The sequence below is a fragment of the Odocoileus virginianus genome, chromosome 7 (genome assembly GCF_023699985.2).
Source record: "Odocoileus virginianus isolate 20LAN1187 ecotype Illinois chromosome 7, Ovbor_1.2, whole genome shotgun sequence".
Taxonomy (NCBI): Eukaryota; Metazoa; Chordata; class Mammalia; order Artiodactyla; family Cervidae; genus Odocoileus; species Odocoileus virginianus.
Genome location: NC_069680.1, coordinates 43476304 through 43494969, shown reverse-complemented (window position 1 = coordinate 43494969; position 18666 = coordinate 43476304). Strand labels below are relative to the sequence as shown.

General features: G+C 37.8%; 1 protein-coding gene across 1 annotated transcript in view; it reads right to left on the bottom strand.

Moving 5' to 3' along the window:
* Window positions 1-8510, bottom strand: part of LIPK (lipase family member K) — a 39114-nt gene extending 30604 nt beyond the window's left edge. The window contains exon 1 of the mRNA XM_020895822.2: window positions 8421-8510. The gene's annotated coding sequence lies outside the window, so the exon portion shown is untranslated. The remainder of the gene's footprint in view (window positions 1-8420) is intronic.
* Window positions 8511-18666: the final 10156 nt, after the last annotated feature.

Sequence of the window (18666 nt, the reverse complement as noted above, 5' to 3'; positions counted from 1 at the left end):
CTATGTATCTCTGTATATGTTCCAGTGAAATATTAGTATATGTCAATGAAGCATTTGTTTATATTTATTCTGTCATCAGATAATACATCCTTATTTCACCAGCTATGCACAGTGTGGGGAAAGTTTATTATACTTTTCTCTATCATAATGTAGAATTATGAGATGTACCAGGGGTTAATGAAAGAACTTTGGAAGAATAGGAAGATAAAAAACCTCTTGGGCTTTTCTATTCCTATCTGGGACAACACTCAAGGCTGAAAACATATGCTCTGTGCAGCCTATCTCTTTAGGCTGTTGTGAGGGTCCAAGGTGCTAATGTTAAATGCATCATGTTTAAATTATGAAGAATTACAAAATTCAAGAATATAAGGCATCTTGCACCTTCTCTTTAGAAAGATCCACGGGTAGAAGTGAATGCCTTTTCCTGGAAGGTGGTAGAGAGACTTTCCAAGAAATCCAGTGTTGATAGCCATATACTTAGCAGAAGCTTTGAGAGCTTTCCCCTGTGTTTACTGTTAAAATGAACTGACAAATCTCACAATCAAAACCACCTGTGAGATTTCTCCTGCTGTCTTCCTCATAATTCATCCTTTTCTTCACTAGGTGTCCTAATTTCCAGCTCCACCATTCTCTAGCCACATCCACTGGTCGTCCTAATTCCCCCTGATTCAATGGCATCATGTATTCTGTCCACTACTCACTTTTCCTTGTCCCATACCCATTCTCTCCCTAACTATGTGCTTTCATTTATTCTTGGTGAGAAAGAAATCCAAAGCCATACAACCTACCCTGACCACTCATCTGAGGTCTAATTCCATGTTTCCTTGAGAGTTCAGGATGTATCCACTTTTTCTTTTTTAAATCTTTAATCCAGCATGTTTCCAAATAAAATCACCCTCTTTTTTTTCTTTCTCTATTCCTCTTTTGTCCCCTCAATTTTAGACTCTTTTCCCCCTTCATCCTGAAAGCTGGAATCTTAGACATTTTCTTATATTCTATGGCTTCTTCAAACCCTATCTCCAATCTTTAACTAAGTAGTAATGTTCTTCCTTCAAACTTTTAAAAACTCTTCTTCAAAACTTTGCTCAGATTTTCATTTTTGCTATTATTTTTTCAAAATTATTTTCAGTCACTTCCACTACCTCTCTAGTCCACAACTTCATTTCAAATACCTGTATTATTTTACCGGATCCTGGTTGGGCTTTCATTAGTCTTTATGACTCAAATCATTATGTATGTTGCTGACAGATTGATTTGTATAAAATTCATTTTCTCATGTCAGATTTCCATTCAAGAAATCATAATGAAAGACTTGAACTTTTCCAATTGTGCTGCAGTAACCCATAAAACACTAGTCCCATAGATAGATAGAAGTCAATTATTTTCAGATATCAGGCAATAGGGTACAGTATTATTAATACCACTCAGAAGCAGGTATATTTTACAAAGCCAATAGAAGAATCAAGTGAAGTGAAGCCGCTCAGCCCTATCCGACTCTTTGTGACCCCGTGGACTGTAGCCCACCAGGCTCCTCCATCCATTGGATTCTCCAGGCAAGAATACTGGAGTGGGTTGCCATTTCCTTCTCCAAGAAGAATCAAAACAGAATGCTAAAAAATCTTCGATCATCTGAGAAGAAGGCAGAAAAGGGATAAATAGATAAACCGGAACTGAAAGAAAGAAGGAAAGAGAAAGACACACACAGAGACAGAGAGAGAGAGAAAAATAAATGACAACGGAAAACAAATGGAAAAGATGGCAGACAAATCCAAATGTACCAGAAATTATATTAAATGTTAATGCACAGAATATTCTAAGACAGAACTTGTCAGGCTGGATAGAAAAGCAAAGCCCAACTACAAGCTTTGCACAGGAGACACACTTTGAAATATACAGAAAAATAGGTTAAAATTAAAATAAATAAAGAAGTATGCCATGTAGGAATAAGCATATGAAACCTGGCATGGCTACATGGGTATAATAATATCAGACAAAGCAGACTTTCAAGACAAAGAGTATTGTTTGAGATAAAGAAGAATGCTCATAGTGTTTATTCACCTGGAAGACAAAAGTCAGTTCATCAGAACAACAAAACAACCCTACATGTGGAGGTACCTAATAATAGAGAGCTTCCTGGATGACTCAGCAGTAAAGAATCTGCCTGCAATGCAGGAGACTTGTGGGGGCGGGAGAGGTGGTTTCAATCCCTGGGTCCGGAAGATCCCCTGGAGAAGGAACTGGCAACCCACTGCAGTGCTCTTGCCTGGGAAATCCCACGGACAGAGGAGTCTGGTGGACTACAGTTCATGGGGTTGCAAAAGAGTTGGATACAACCATGTGACTAAATAACAACAACCTAATAACAGAATTTAGGAATGCAAAAGAAAAAAACCTGATGGAACCAAAGGGAATTCAGTTTTGTAGTTGTATATTTCAACATTTGTCTTTCAGTATTTGATAGAAAAAGTAGACAGAACATCAGCAATGATACAGAAAATCTGAATGCTACTATAGCTAAATTGATCTAATTGACATTTGCAAAACAGGTCTAAAGACCACACAGCTAAAAAATTAAAAAGGAAAATTAGAAAAAATGTATAATTGATGGGTAAACAATGTATAATTGTTTTAATTAATTAAAACACTACTAATCAAAACCAGGGATGCTGCCAAAGTGGTACTTAGAAAGTTAATATTTAACTTTATTAGGAAAGAGAAAGCTTTATAATCAGTAATCCAAGCTTTTACTTTATTAAATAGAAAAAGAAAATTATATTAAGCCCAAAGTGATGCAGCGGTAAAGAATCCGCCTGTCAATACAGGAGACTTAGGAGGTGCAGTTTTCATCCCTGAGTCAAGGAAACCTCTTGGAGTAGGAGATAGCAACCCACTCAAGTATTCTTGCCTGGAAAATTCCATTGACAGAGGAGGCTGGTTGGTGAGAGTTGCAAGGAGTCTAACACAGCTGAGCACACAGGCACACACAGACACACAAAAAGTGAGTAGACAGGGGAAAAGCAATTGTCAATAAAATAAAGAGAGTATTAGAGAAAATTAACAAAGTCAGAGTTGGTCATCAAGCATGAGACAGATGGTCCTCCCAGGGTGAGCAGCTGGAGTTCCTTTCCTGTGGACCGATACTCCAAAATGAAGATAGCAGGAGAGAGAAAGGAGGCTAAGCCCTGCCCAGATAAAAGATAAGAGACCACATAGTTGTCATTCTCAAAGCCACGGAGACCTTCCCGACCTGTCTGCTGCTTGGAAGTCAGAAGGGGAGTGATGCCAAGCTACTCATAAACCTCTTTGCTAGATCCATCCTGGCTGAAACGTGCGCGAGCACACAGGAGGAGCCTGAGATATACCAAATATGGACTCAGAACCAGGCAAAGTAAAATGATTGACCAAAGGATATTGGGAAGAAATGCCGATATAAGTGATTTAACCACCGTGAGGATGTGATTCTCTCTCTGAGCCTGCCTCTGTGCCTATCCACATGAAATCTTTTTCCCCCTAATAAACACTCTACTTGTTTCACTACTTTCAGTCTTTGTGGGAATTCATTTCTGCAAAGTCATATGGGCTGGTCATTGGTCCCTGATGGTCTAGTGGCTATTATTCAGGCCTCTCACTCTGCCACCTGACTTTAATCTCTGGCCAGGAACCGAAATCCTGCTTCAAGCGGCTGCAGGCCTAGGCCACGAGAGATGGATCAATAATTTGGAAAGCTAAATAAAACTGATAAGCAATAGCAAGACTAATCAAAGGAAAGCTGTTTCAGGTAGAAATAGAACATTTGACTAGCCATATATCTATTGAAGAAATTAAATCTGTTTTGAGAAAACAAATTTCAGACCCAATGGCTACATTGGTAAATATCCTATTTAATATTTGAGAAATAAATTACTAAAATTTGGATAAAAAATTAAAATCTGTATTTTTATATATATATGGAATTTTAAAGAAAATTCTTATCTTATATCCAGAACTTCTGCTCTATAAATTTATACTAAGAGGACAATTCTCAAATTTGAATGCAGAGGAGATTTCTTTTTACAAAATTGCTTTTATGCTTGTTATTTGTCTTAAAAAATGAAAAACATAAAAATTATAAAGCAATGCTTAAACTATAATTCTAGTGAAATTTTATAGATCTAACCATTAAAATGTATATGAAAGTGAAAGTGTTAGTTGCTCAGTGTCTTACTCTTTGCGAACCCATAGACTGTAGATCACCTCGCTCCTCTGTCCATGGAATTCTCCAGGCAAGAATACTGGAGTGGGTAGCCACTTCCTTCTCCAGGGCATCTTCTCCACCCAGGGATCAAAATTGGGTCTCCCCCATTGCAGTTGGATTCTTTACTCTCTGAGCCCCCAGGGAAGCTGCTATATAAAATGTGTACAAGGACTGCATAATAATGAGAAAACATATGTGGAATGTTATGTTAAATGGGAAAAAAATTACTGTTGGGAGGAAAGATTGTAGTTTTCATGCTAGGGTATGCAAGGACTTTCCAAGAGATACATAGACAATTAAATAGTTTTTAAAAAATCAAATTCTAGATCTTTCACTGTTATATATATTCTCTCCTAAAATTGATATGGCCTGAGATTTCTTAACTTCAATGAGATTCTTCTAATGCTACAAAGGAAATGTATAACTCTCTCCTCTCTTGAATTCTTAACTATGATGAATTATCTGAGATTGTTTGAAAAAAAAAAAAAAAAACTGGGGCCCCTAACAAAGGCTGTTGGGGCCCCTAACTTCACAATATTGACACTTGTATTAGGAAAGGGAGAGTTTAATAAAGTATCAATCCTTTTACAAAAGCAGTTAACCTCCACAAATCATGTAGTTTCAAATCCTTTGCTTTCAAAAACTTGAAAAAGGATCTACTTAAGTTGTTAGGAGGTAAATCATTAAAAATCACTTTTTGTAGATGTATCAGTATGATTTGTGATATGAAGCTTCAAAAAGTTAAAAGAGTTTAATGGTACTAGGTAAACATGGTTTTCCAGTACTTACATTTACCGAATAAATGGAAAAGAATTGATTTGAAATTTTTGTCACCTGTGAATAAATAATAATTCTCAATGTGTATATGAATTAAAAGGAAAAGTTCCATTCACATCAGTAAGAGAATCATTGCTATTAAAATTTGATTTTAAGGCTTAATAATTATTCATTGAACTTTTAATATGTTTATGATCCTTTGACCAAATTAATTCTACTTAAATTTACAATGATAAATCATTTAAAAATTGAAAGGAAAATGCAACCTTATACTCAAGTGGAAACAGCTTAAATTTTAATGTATATCCACTTTTTAGTCCTAGAGAAGAAGGATCATTGATCAATAAAATAATTTTTAAGCATTTAAATAAATGCCACTAGGATATATATTTATGGAAATATGTAAAACATCTGTTAAAAAAACTAGGATGGAAATATGAATTCAATAAGAAAATAAAAGATAAAATTCAATCCATTAAATAAAGTATTTTAATGGATGATTTTAGATATCAAAAAACTATTCTATTGAATATATTTTAATAATTTTATAATACTTTCAATCTAAACTGGCAATATTTATGAGATACCTTTAAATACATTCTTTGTAACTATTTAAAATTATGATAAATATTTTTCATATATCAGCCTAAAATATGTTAACATTTATAGAGTTTTGCAAAATTTGTTTGGGCCTATAGAAACAATACCAAATTTTAAGCAACTGCAATCTTATTTCTTTAATATCTCAAACAAGTAAACAAACCAAAAAAGTACAATATTTGGAAATTCTGAAAGGATTACTACAAAATGGTTATGGTTATATTCAAGTACTAGCTTAAAAGTATTTCCTCTTCTACTAATTTGCTTCTTGGTTATATATTTTCCTCAATGACTTTATTAGTTTGAGTTATTCTTGAAATTAAAATGTACTAAGATGTTTATTATAATGAATATTTAAGATATAAAATATAATAATAATGTACTTATACTGAATAAAGATACTTAAAAATAATTAGCTATAAATTTAAATGCAGTGAGCTCTGAATAAAGGCTCTAAAAGTCTTCTTGTGGGGCAAAGTCCACAAGTTTTAGTATTTCCACCTTGTAATAACTGTTTCACAGTTCCCCTGTTTCCTTATTATGAGATTTTTGTCAATGACATAAATAACTGGGTTTGCCAGAAGCCCATTGTCCGCCAATTAAAATATTTTGGCCTCTGACACAATTTCCCTTTTTATTTGACGTTTTCAATCTGATACTGATTGAAGTGTTAGTCACTCAGTCGTGTTCGACTCTTTAAGACCCCGTGGACTGTAGGCCACCAGGCTCCTCTGTCATGGAATTCTTCAGGCAAGAATACTGGAGTCGGTAGCCATTCCCTTCTCCAGGGGATCTTTCCCACCCAGGGATAAAACCTGGGTCTCCTGCATTGTAGGTGGATTTGCTATCATTGTGTTTACAAAAAGTTAGATTCTGTCTTGCCTTTATCTCAGCATCTTCACAAAAGTCTGATATTCTCATCTCTTACCAAAGTATAGTGACTCATAAGGTTACACAACCATTGGGAGCAAAGTTAAACAGAATCTAGATCTAAATTTGTTCTCTATTTTTGAATTCCCCCTCCCATAGAGTGAAAGACTTGATGAATCAGAAAGACTAATGAGGTTATTAACAAGTGAAAGAAAGGAAGTTATTGCACAATCAGATGTCTAGGCCTGCAAATTTCAGATTTGAGGATTAAGAACCTTTCTGTCAAAGGACGAAGGACTAGGCAACTGTTGACACGATCTTTAATTAGGGTGGAGAGGCTAATAGCTCTGCTCCAACACCAAAGGCAACAGAAGAGAAAGGAGTTTTAGAGTGAATGGGAAGAGCAAACACAAAAGAGAAAAGAAAATTAAACAGCATATATTTTCATGGCTCTTCTACAATATGAAGAATGAAGCACTTGTTCTACTTGGCAAAGTAGCCTCTGAAAGATTGATGCCTCAAAATCTAAAATAATAAAATAAATAACCAAGAAGGAGCTGTTAGGTGAAATGTGAAAGTTGCTCAGTCATGTCTGACTCTTTGTGACCCCATGTCCATGGAATTCCATGGGTAGTCCATGGAATTCTTCAGGCCAGAATATTGAAGTGGGTAGCTGTTCCCTTCTCCAGGGGATCTTCCTAACCCAGGGATCGAACCCAGGTCTCCTGCATTGCAGGCAGATTCTTTACCAGCTGAGCTACCAGGGAAGCCCAAGAATACTGGAGTGGGTAGCCTATCCCTTCTCTAGCAATCTTCCCCACCCAGGAATCGAACTGGGGTCTTCTGCATTGCAGGTGGGTTCTTTACCAGCTGAGCTACCTAGTGCGGAGGAGCTGTGGAGGAAATATTTTTTCCCAAAGAACTATTAAAGCAAGCTGCATTAGAGTAAAATGACTCCTTCCATATCATCATATTTCCTGCTTGAAGTGTGAAATGTATTGTCATGATTATTTATTTGATAGATAAATGATTATATATATATATATTTCAAACAAGAGGAAAACCTGGTTAGAACTTCTTTCTTAATTCTAGAAACAGAAAATAAAGAATAAGTATATTGTAAAAACAAACAAACAAAACAACCGTCTGACTTTGATATATAGAATTAAAGGACAATCATTCAATCTCTCAATGCTTGGGGGGCGATATTAGTCCATCAAACTGGCTCATCTTCATCTCCCTAGCTTTGAATGCAGGTCTGTAATCATGAGCACTGAAGGAGAATATACTCTTAACATCAACATTAATATAAACCACTTTTTCACTCATTCAACGAGGCTATTCATTATGAAGCAGCAGCAAAAAGTGGCAGGACCTTCAAAAACTCTTAGAAGGGTGTTCATAATGTCCAGAAGCAGGCATATGACTTAGTACAGTGACTTCTGTCAATCTTTTGGTCCCACATTTCCCTGCAGATGACCCTACTCATAAGAAAGAGTATTCGGGCTCAAGGCCTTCAGAAGGAGTTATTAAGGGGCTTTTTGAAAATGCTGAACAGTTTTTAAGATATTATTTAAATATTACTTCCCAAACCTCTAGATGCACACCCCCAGGAAAAGATCTCTTAAATTCTTAAATGTATAAGTCACTAACATTTCCAGGTTCAAATTTGTGATATCACCTCTCTTTGAGTTTCAAAAATAGCAATGTCTGCTTTGTAATTGCTACAGCTTTCTGAAAGTGAAAACTCACCCTAACATGTCTAGAAAACTGCAATCTATCTTCTCCATTTGGAGTGGCCATGTTTTATTCTTGCTGTCTTTTGCTATCAATATACAATATCCCTTACCAACAATTAAAATTCTGTACCTCCAAATATTTCCCATGTCTCATGGAAATACCATGATCCAGGCTCTGCAAATAAATAAATACTCATTACCCAATCTCTGAAATGTCCGAGGATCTGTCTTCAAATCCTGGGAGCTTCAGATAGAATTCAGCTTCTTTCAGAAACAGCTGTCAATGGAACATGATCTGTTTGAAACAGCTCAGAAGATGTTGCAACCAGAAATTTCTCAACTGGAAGCAGATTAATCATGCCTTGAAACACAACACATGCTACCCAGACAACCTTGTTAGGTGAGTTCTTAGCCTGTGATGAAAAAAAGAGTTGTAATGGACCAAAGTCCCTGCTTCTGCCATGTAGTGCCTGAGTTGTGTGCTTCCAGGGATAAATGGATTGAAATCTTCTCAGCAGAATATAGACTGTCCATTCAGAAAATAATTTTCACTCAATGATGGTTGCAATGTCCCAGTCATATAAGCATCTCTGTAAACAACCTAATCTCCTGCATCATCCAACTATAATACCTGTAATTCTGTTTATTCCCAATTATTACTTCAGTTTTCCTAGATTTTTTCTTCTTGTTCAGTCGCTAAATTGTGTCCTACTCTTTGCAACTCCATGGACCATAGCCCACCAGGCTCATCTGTCCATGGGGTTTTCCAAGCAAGGATACTGGAATGGGTTGCCATTCCCTTCTCCAGGGTATCTTCCTAGACCAGAGATAGAACATGCATCTCCCACATTGGCTTAGGGATTTTTATACCACTGCACCCCCAGGGGAGCCCCCCAATTTTCTCTACCTTGTTCTATAAATTGCATATTAGAATTGGCAGGTAACACAGAAAATGTTGTTTCCAATCCTTTCAACTGAAACCTAGAAAAATTGTATCTGATTCAAGATTTCCAGCTGGCTAAAGGCAACAAATAAACAAAACAAAAGACAGGAAAAAAAAAAAAAGCTTTTCCCCCTACTCTCTAACCAGTCATTTCCACTAAGTAAGAAGCTCCTGTGTCTACACTGGGCAGAGGAGGCTTGGTGTTCAGTTCAGTCCAGTCTCTCAGTTATGTCTGATTTTTGAGACCCCAAGGACTACAGCTTGCCAGTCTTCCCGTTGGTCTTCCATCACCAACTCCCAGAGCTTGCTCAAACTCATGTCCATCCAGTCAGTGATGCCATCCAACCATCTCATCTTCTGTATTGCCCTTCTCCTCCTGACTTCAGTCTTTCCCAGCATCAGGGTCTTTTCCAATGAGTCAGTCCTTCTCATCAGGTGGCCAAAGTATTGGAGCTTCAGTTTCAACATCAGTCCTTCCAATGAATATTCAGGACTGATTTCCTTTATGATGTGTTAGATAGGGGCTTAGATAGGGGCTTTATAAGGGCTTTTTAAATTTTGTAGGGACTTGATGTTAGATAACCTATAAAAATTTTAGAATTGCACATGTTTCTATTTTCCACTTTCATACTTGCAGGAATACAGTTCTAATTTGTCTAAGAAAACTAACCAAACTTTTAAAATGACCCAAAATTAACATTTTACAAGCACTAAGAGTCATCTGAAAAGGAGAAAGAGTATTCTTGTTAGTTTGTGAATTTTCATCACTGATTCAGGAATATCTGTGTCCACTCAGCATATAGGAAATGCTGTCAACACCCTGTCTCAGAATTTTGGTCAGGCAGCCAGAATTCAGTGGCATGAAACTAATTTAAATATCTTCAGATTTTTTTTTAGGATTGTGTCAATTTGTAATTGGATTGGAGTTGATTTGGTTCAAAATTGCAGTTGGAATTGGTTTTGCTTCTGTGACTCTGTTTCAGCAGTTTAATTAAAATTATTTAGAGATTTATTAGAAAGACTTTTGTATCCCTGTGTTTTTAACAGGAAATTACACTTTCAAGCAATGCATTCTACTAACATGTCATTTTGAGTCTCAGAATGAAAAATAAAACCAATTAGAATGATGGTATATATATTGGCAATACATAAATAACTGGAATCTAGTCTATGCTAGAAAATCAGATTATTCTTGAGCAAAAGAAATGGAAAGGTGAAGTTTTCAAGTATTGCATAGTTGATGTTGATGTATTATCAAAAATTTTCTGCAGTGCATCCCTCGGCAAAGGAAAACCATACCATTCTGTCTGGAAAATTTTTAGAGTGAATGACTTATTCATCCGTATAAGGGGTCGCTACGGTTTTGCTATTATCTCAAATAATTTGGCTGTCATCTCTGTCTCTGATATTCATTCCCACATAGTCACACTCCATTTTATCAAAAAATGTTTCAGCATAACATTGTGTATAAGGTTTTCACACGGTATTTTATAATAAATCTCATCTGTTTCCTACTTTTCTTACTCTACACTGTGTTTGGTGAAGGGGACTGGCTATTATACAGAGTTAAAACACTTGCTTGCTTTGTACCATGAAGTGCAACCACCTAGGAGTTTGCAAGCCCCAAATATCTCTTCTTTAAATTTTATGTGCTGTGTGCTTAGTCACTCAGTTGTGTCCAGCTCTTTGTGACCCCCATGGACTGTAGCCCGCCAGGCTCCTCTGTCCATGGGGATTCTCCAGGCAAGAATACTGGAGTGGGTTGCCATGCCCTCCTCCAGTTAAATTTTATAGGGGCTTTGTTATAAACAACTTTTCTTTTGATAATAGCCATTCTGGCAGGTGTGAGGTGATAGTTCATTGGATAATAGTTTTGAGTAGCTTTTCTCTGATGGTTAGCTATGCTGAGCATCTTTTCATGTGCCTGTTGGCCATCAATATTGTCTTTGAAAAATTGTCTATTTCGGTCTTCTGCTTTTTTTATTCTTCACCACACAGCATACAGGATCGTAGCTCCCTGTCCAAGGATTGAACCAGTGCTCCCTGCAGTGGAAGTATAGCATCCTAATCACTAGACTGCTGGATAATTCACCTATTTATTTATTTATTTTTCATTTATTTTTATTAGTTGGAGGCTAATTACTTTACAATATGGTAGTGGTTTTTGCCGTACATTGACATGAATCAGCCATGGATTTACATGTGTTCCCCATCCCATCCCTCTGGGTCTTCCAAGTGCACCAGCCCTGAGCACTTGTCTCATGCATCCAACCTGGGCTGGTGATCTGTTTCACACTTAATAGTATACATGTTTCAATGCTATATTCTCAGATCATCCCACCCTCGCCTTCTCCCATAGAGTCCAAAAATCTGTTTCATACATCTGTGTCTCTTTTTCTATCTTGCATATAGGGTTATCATTACCATCTTTCTAAATTCCATATATATGCGTTAGTATACTGTATTGGTGTTTATCTTTCTGGCTTACTTCACTCTTTATAATGGGCTCCAGTTTTATCCGTCTCATTAGAGCTGATTCAAATGTATTCTTTTTAATGGCTGAGTAATATTCCATTGTATATATGTACCATAGCTTTCTTATCCATTCATCTGCTGGTGGGCATCTAGGTAGCTTCCATGTCAGTGCTGCGATGAACATTGGGGTACACGTGTCTCTTTCAGATCTGGTTTCCTCAGTGTGTATGCCCAGGAGTGGGGTTTCTGGGTCATGGCTGTTCTATTTCCAGTTTTTTTAAGGAATCTCCACACTATTCTCCATAGTGGATGTACTAGTTTGTATTCCCACCAACAGTGTAAGAGGGTTCCCTTTTCTCCACACCCTCTCCAACATTTATTGCTTGTAGACTTTTAGATAGCAGCTGTTCTGACTGGCATGTACTGGTACCTCATTGAGGTTTTGATTTTCATTTCTCTGAGAATGAGTTATGTTGAGCATCTTTTCAAGTGTTTGTTAGCCATCTGTATGTCTTCTTTGGAGAAATGTCTGTTTAGTTCTTTGGCCCATTTTTTGATTGGGTCATTTGTTTTTCTGGAATTGAGCTGCAGGAGTTGCTTGTATATTTTTGAGATTAATCCTTTGTGTGTTGCTTCGTTTGCTATTATTTTCTCCCATTCTGAGGGCTGTCTTTTCACCTTGCTTATAGTTTCCTTTGTTGTGCAAAAGCTTTTAAGTTTCATTAAGTCACATTTGTTTATTTTTGCTTTTATTTCCAATATTCTGGGATGTGGGTCATAGAGGATCCTGCTGTGATTTATGTCGGAGAGTGTTTTGCCTATGTTCTCCTCTAGGAGTTTTATAGTTTCTGGTCTTACATTTAGATCTTTAATCCATTTGAGTTTATTTTTGTGTATGGTGTTAGAAAGTGTTCTAGTTTCATTCTTTTACAAGTAGTTGACCAGTTTTCCCAGCACCACTTGTTTAAGAGGTTGTCTTTTCTCCATTGTTTATTCTTGCCTCCTTTGTCGAAGATAAGGTGTCCATAGGTTTGTGGATTTATCTCTGGGCTTTCTATTTTGTTTCATTGATCTATATTTCTGTCTTTGTGCCAGTATCATGCTGTCTTGATGACTGTGGCTTTGCAGTAGAGACTGAAGTCAGGCAGGTTTATTCCTCCAGTTCCATTCTTCTTTCTCAAGATTGCTTTGGCTATTTGAGGTTTTTTTGTATTTCCATACAAACTGTGAAATTATTTGTTCTAGTTCTGTGAAAAATACTGTTGGTAGCTTGATAGGGATTGCACTGAATCTATAGATTGCTTTGGGTAGTATAGTCATTTTGACAATATTGATTCTTCCAATCCATGAACACGGTATATTTCTCCATCTATTTGTGTCCTCTTTAATTTCTTTCATTGGTGTTTTATAGTTTTCTATATATAGGTCTTTTGTTTCTTTAAGTAGATATACTCCTAAGTATTTTATTCTTTTTGTTGCAATGGTAAGTGGTATTGTTTCCTTAATTTCTCTTTCTGTTTTCTCATTGTTAGTGTATAGGAATGCAAGGGATTTTTGTGTGTTAATTTTATATCCTGCAACTTTACTGTATTCATTGATTAGCTCTAGTAATTTTCTGGTAGTCTTTAGGGTTTTCTATGTAGAGGATCATGTCATCTGCAAACAGTGAGAGTTTTACTTCTCCTTTTCCTATCTGGATTCCTTTTATTTCTTTTTCTGCTCCAATTGCTGTGGCCAACACTTCCAAAACTAAGTTGAATAGTAGTGGTGAGAGTGGGCACCCTTGTCTTGTTCCTGCCTTTAGGGGAAATGCTTTCAAGTTTTCATCATTGAGGATAAATTTTGCTGTGGGTTTGTCATATATAGCTTTTATTATGTTGAGGTATGTTCCTTCTATTTCTGCTTTCTGCAAAGTTTTTATCATAAATGGATGTTGAATTTTGCAAAGGCTTTTTCTGCACCTGTTGAGATAATCATATAGTTTTTATCTTTCAATTTGTTAATGTGGTGTATTACATTGATTGATTTGTGGATATTAAAAAATCCTTGCATTCCTGGGATAAAGCCCACTTGGTCACGATGTATGATCTTTTTAATATGTTGTTGGATTCTGTTTGCTAGAATTTTGTTAAGGATTTTTGCATCTATGTTCATCAGTGATATTGGCCTGTAGTTTTTTTTGTGTGACATCTCTGTCTGGTTTTGGTATTGGGGTGATGGTGGCCTCATAGAATGAGTTTGGAAGTTTACCTTCTTCTGCAGTTTTCTGGAAGAGTTTGAGTAAGATAGGTGTTAGCTCTTCTCTAAATTTTTGGTAGAATTCAGCTGTGAGGCCATCTGGTCCTGGGCTTTTGCTTGCTTGAAGATTTCTGATTACAGTTTCGATTTCTGTGCTTGTGATGGGTCTGATAAGATCTTCTATTTCTTCCTGGTTCAGTTTTGGAAAGTTATACTTTTCTAAGAATTTGTCCATTTCTTCCAAGTTGTTCATTTTATTGGCATAGAGACTGATGGTAGTAGTCTCTTATGAACCTTTGTATTTCAGTGTTGTCTGTTGTGATCTCTCCATTTTCATTTCTAATTTTGTTGACTTGCTTCTTCTCCCTTTGTTTCTTGATGAGTCTGGCTAATGGTTTGTCAATTTTATTCACCTTTTCAAAAAACCATCTTTTAGCTTTGTTGATATTTGCTATGGTCTCTTTTGTTTCTCTTGCATTTATTTATGCCCTAAATTTTAAGATTTCTTTCTTTCTACTAACTCTGGGGTTCTTCATTTCTTCCTTCTCTATTAGCTTTAGGTGTAGAGTTAGGTTATTTATTTGACTTTTTTCTTGTTTCTTGAGGTAAGCCTGTATTGCTATGAACCTTCCCCTTAACACTGCTTTTATAGTGTCCCATAGCTTTTGGGTTGCTATGTCTTCATTTTCATTCGTTTCTATGCATATTTTGATTTCTTTTTTGATTTCTTCTATGATTTGTTGGTTATTCAGAAGTATGTTATTTATCCTCCATATGTTGGAATTTTTAATAGTTTTTTTCCTGTAATTGAGATCTAATCTTACTGCATTGTGGTCAGAAAAGATGACTGGAATGATTTCAATTTTTTTGAATTTACCAAGGCTAGATTTATGGCCCAGGATGTGATCTATTCTGGAGAAGGTTCCATGTGCACTTGAGGAAAAGGCGAAATTGATTGTTTTGGGGTGAAATGTCCTATAGATATCAAATAGGTCTAGCTGGACCATTGTGTCATTTAAAGTTTGTGTTTCCTTGTTAATTTTCTGTTTAGTTGATCTATCCATAGGTGTGAGTGGGGTATTAAGTGAATGAGTGAGTGAAGTTGCTCCGTCGTGTCCGACTCTTAGCGACCCCATGGACTGCAGCCTACCAGGCTTCTCTGTACATGGGATTTTCCAGGCAAGAGTGGTGTATTAAAGTCACCCACTATTATTGTGTTATTGTTAATTTCCCCTTTCATACTTGTTAGCATTTGCCTTACATAGTGTGGTGCTCCTATGTTGGGTGCATATATATTTATAATTGTTATATCTTCTTAGATTGATCCTTTGATCATTATGTAGTGTCCATCTTTGTCTCTTTTCACAGCCTTTATTTTAAAGTCTGTTTTATCTGATATGAGTATTGCGACTCCTGCTTTCTTTTGGTCTCCATTTGCGTGAACTATTTTTTTTCTAGCCCTTCATTTTCAGTCTGTATGTGTCCCTTATTTTGAGGTGGGTCTCTTGTAGACAGCATATATAGGGGTCTTGCTTTTGTATCCATTCAGCCAGTTTTGTCTTTTGTTTGGGGCATTCAATCCATTTACATTTAAGGTATTTATTGATAGGTATGGTCACATTGCCATTTGCTTTGTTGTTTTGGGTTCGTGTTTATACAACCTTTCTGTGTTTCCTGTCTAGAGAAGATCCTTTAGCATTTGTTGAAGAGCTGGTTTGGTGGTGCTGAATTCTCTCAGCTTTTGCTTGTCTGTAAAGCTTTTGAATTCTCCTTCATATCTGAATGAGATCCTTGCTGGGTACAGTAATCTGGGTTGTAGGTTATTCTCTTTCATTACTTTAAGTATGTCCTGCCATTCCCTTCTGGTCTGAAGAGTTTCTATTGAAAGATCAGCTGTTATCCTTATGGGAATCCCTTTGTGTGTTATTTGTTGTTTCTCCCTTGCTGCTTTTAATATTTGTTCTTTATGTTTGATCTTTGTTAATTTGATTACTATGTGTCTTGGGTTGTTTTACCTTGGGTTTATCCTGTTTGGGACTCTCTGGGTTTCTTGGACTTGTGTGACTATTTCCTTCCCCATTTTAGGGAAGTTTTCAGCTATTATCTCCTCGAGTATTTTCTCATGGCCTTTCTTTTTGTCTTCTTCTTCTGGGACTCCTATGATTCGAATGTTGGGGTGTTTCACATTGTCCCAGAGGTCCCTGAGGTTGTCCTCATTTCTTTTGATTCTTTTTTCTTTTTCCCTCTCTGCTTCATTTATTTCCACCATTTTATCTTCTACCTCCCTTTCCTATCTTCTGCCTCCATTATTTTACTGTTGGTTCCCTCCAGAGTGTTTTCATTTATTGCATTATTCATTTTTAATTGACTCTTTTTTATTTCTTCTAGGTCCTTGTTAAACATTTCTTGCATCTTCTCAATCCTTGTCTCCAGGCTATTTATCTGTAACTCCATTTTGTTTTCAAGATTTTGGGTCATTTTTATTATCATTATTCTAAATTCTTTTTCAAGTAGATTCCCTATCTCCTCCTCTTTTGTTTGGCTTGGTGGGCATTTTTCATGTTCCTTCACCTGCTGGTTATTTCTCTGCCTTTTCATCTTATTTAGATTGCTGTGTTTGGGGTGGCCTTTCTATATTCTGGTAGTCTGTGGTTCCTTTTTCTTGTGGAGGTTTCTCCCAGTGGGTGGGGTTGGACGATTAGCTTGTTAAGGTTTCCTGGTTAGGGAAGCTTGCATTGGTGTTCTGGTGGGTGGAGCTGGATTTCTTCTCTCTGGAGTGCAATGGAGTGTCCGGTAGTGAGTTTTGAGATAGGCCTATGGGTCTGGTGTGACTTTGGGCAGGCTGTCTATTGCCGCTCAGGGCTATGTTCCTGTGTTGCTGGAGAATTTGCGTGGTGTGTCTTGCTCTGGAACTTATTGGCTCTTGGGTGGTGGTTGGTTTCAGTGTAGGTATGGAGGCTTTTGGATGACCTCTTATTAATTAATGTTCCCTGTAGTCAGGAGTTCTCTGGTGTTCTCAGGTTTGGGGCTTAACCTCTTGCCTCTGGATTTCAGTCTTATTCTTCCAGTAGTCTCAAGACATCTCCATCCATACAGCACTGATAATAAAATTTCTAGGTTAATGGTGAAAAGTTTCTCCACAGTGAGGGACACCCAGAGAGGTTCACAGAGTTACATGAAGAAGAGGAGAGGGAGGAAGGAGATAGAGGTGAGCAGGAGGAGAAAAAGGGGGATTCAAGAGAAGAGAGACAGATCTAAGCAGTACTCTGTTCCCTAAGTGTTCTTTGCAGCCCAGAACACCCACAGGGATTCACAGAATTGGACTGAGAAGAGAAGGGGGAGGGAGGAAATAGAGGTGATCTGGGGGAGAAAAAGGAGAGTCAAAGGGGGAGAGAGTGATCAAATGAGTAATCACACTCCTGAATAAAAATAGGTACTGAAGGTTGGATTCTTAAATGTCCAAAATTGATATCAAATACTGAAAAACAAAGAGTAAAAATCTAGAGTAGAGGTTAGACTCTTTAAAAGTACAATATTTAAAAAAAAAAAAACCACAAAAAATTTAAGACATATATATGAAGTTATAAAGGACCCTTTAAAAACAGGGTCCTTTTTTTTTTTTTTTTTGCAAGGTTATAGTGGGTTATAAAAATGAAAATTAAGGAGTAATAGAGGAATAATAGAGGACTTTAAAAAAAAGAAAAAAAATTTTTAATTAAAAAAATAATAATAGTAAAAATATATCTAGGAATTTCTCTGGAGCTGTTGTGGGCAGTGTGGGTTCAGTTCAGTTTCAAATAGTTCCTTGTTCCAGTTTATGCTTCTCAATATCCATAGGCTCCTTCCAGTGTAGTCGGTGTTAACGACAGGGATTTTAATCTGTTGCACCTGTCACTTCTAAGTGGTTCGCTTTGTTTATTTGACTTCTGTTTGCAGGTCTCTACAGTGTCTAATTTCCGCCCTGACACAAGTGGGTGGAGGTGGTCTCTTGTTTAGGTTCGCTTGTTCAGTCGCCCTGTGGGGAGGAAGGGGCGCTGCAGACAAATATCACTGGCGTGTGTGGGGAGCACTCGCAGTGTTCCAGCCACACTGGGTTTGCCCCCGCTCACGGGTGTGTGCTCTCCCCGTCTACACTGCTCAGGCTCCAGGCTGCTCTCCAGGGAGCGGGCCCTGCGTTGCGTGCACTTCCCAGGCCTAAGCCGCTCAGGTTCAGGTTTTCAGGCACTCCACAAAGGTGCAGACTCGGTTGGGTCTGCGTTTTGTGCCTTCCCCGGTCGGAGCAGCTCAGGCCGCCAGGAGCTTGAGGAGCGCTCTCTCCTCAGGTGCAGTGCGCCTTATCCCCTCCGCAGTCCCAGCCTCAGTTTCCCGGCGCGCCCGGTCCAGTGCGCCTTGTGTTTCTTCTGGGAAGCTGATCTCTAGCTGCGACCCTCCTGGCGGATGTCAACCGTCCAGAATCTCAGGAAGTCTTTGGTTAGAGACTGGAAGCCTGTTTGCAGTTTGGTAGGGGGTGCCGTCTCTGGGGCCGAGTTTGCCCCTTTCCGGCTCTGGCTGGTGCCGCCTCCCCCTGCCTCCTGCCTCCAGCAGGGGATGGGCCGGTCTGCAGCCAGCTAGCTCTTCTCCGGGATTGCTCAGTGCTTTGTTCTGCGAATGGGCTGGCAGTGTCTTCAGTTAGGGCTTTTTGCAGGTTAATTCTCTCTCTCTCTCTCTTTCTCTCTTGCTATCCCCCAGTTTAAGTTGCTATCTCATGTTAGCTCCCTCCAATTGCCCTCAGGGCACTCAGGCCCGGTCCT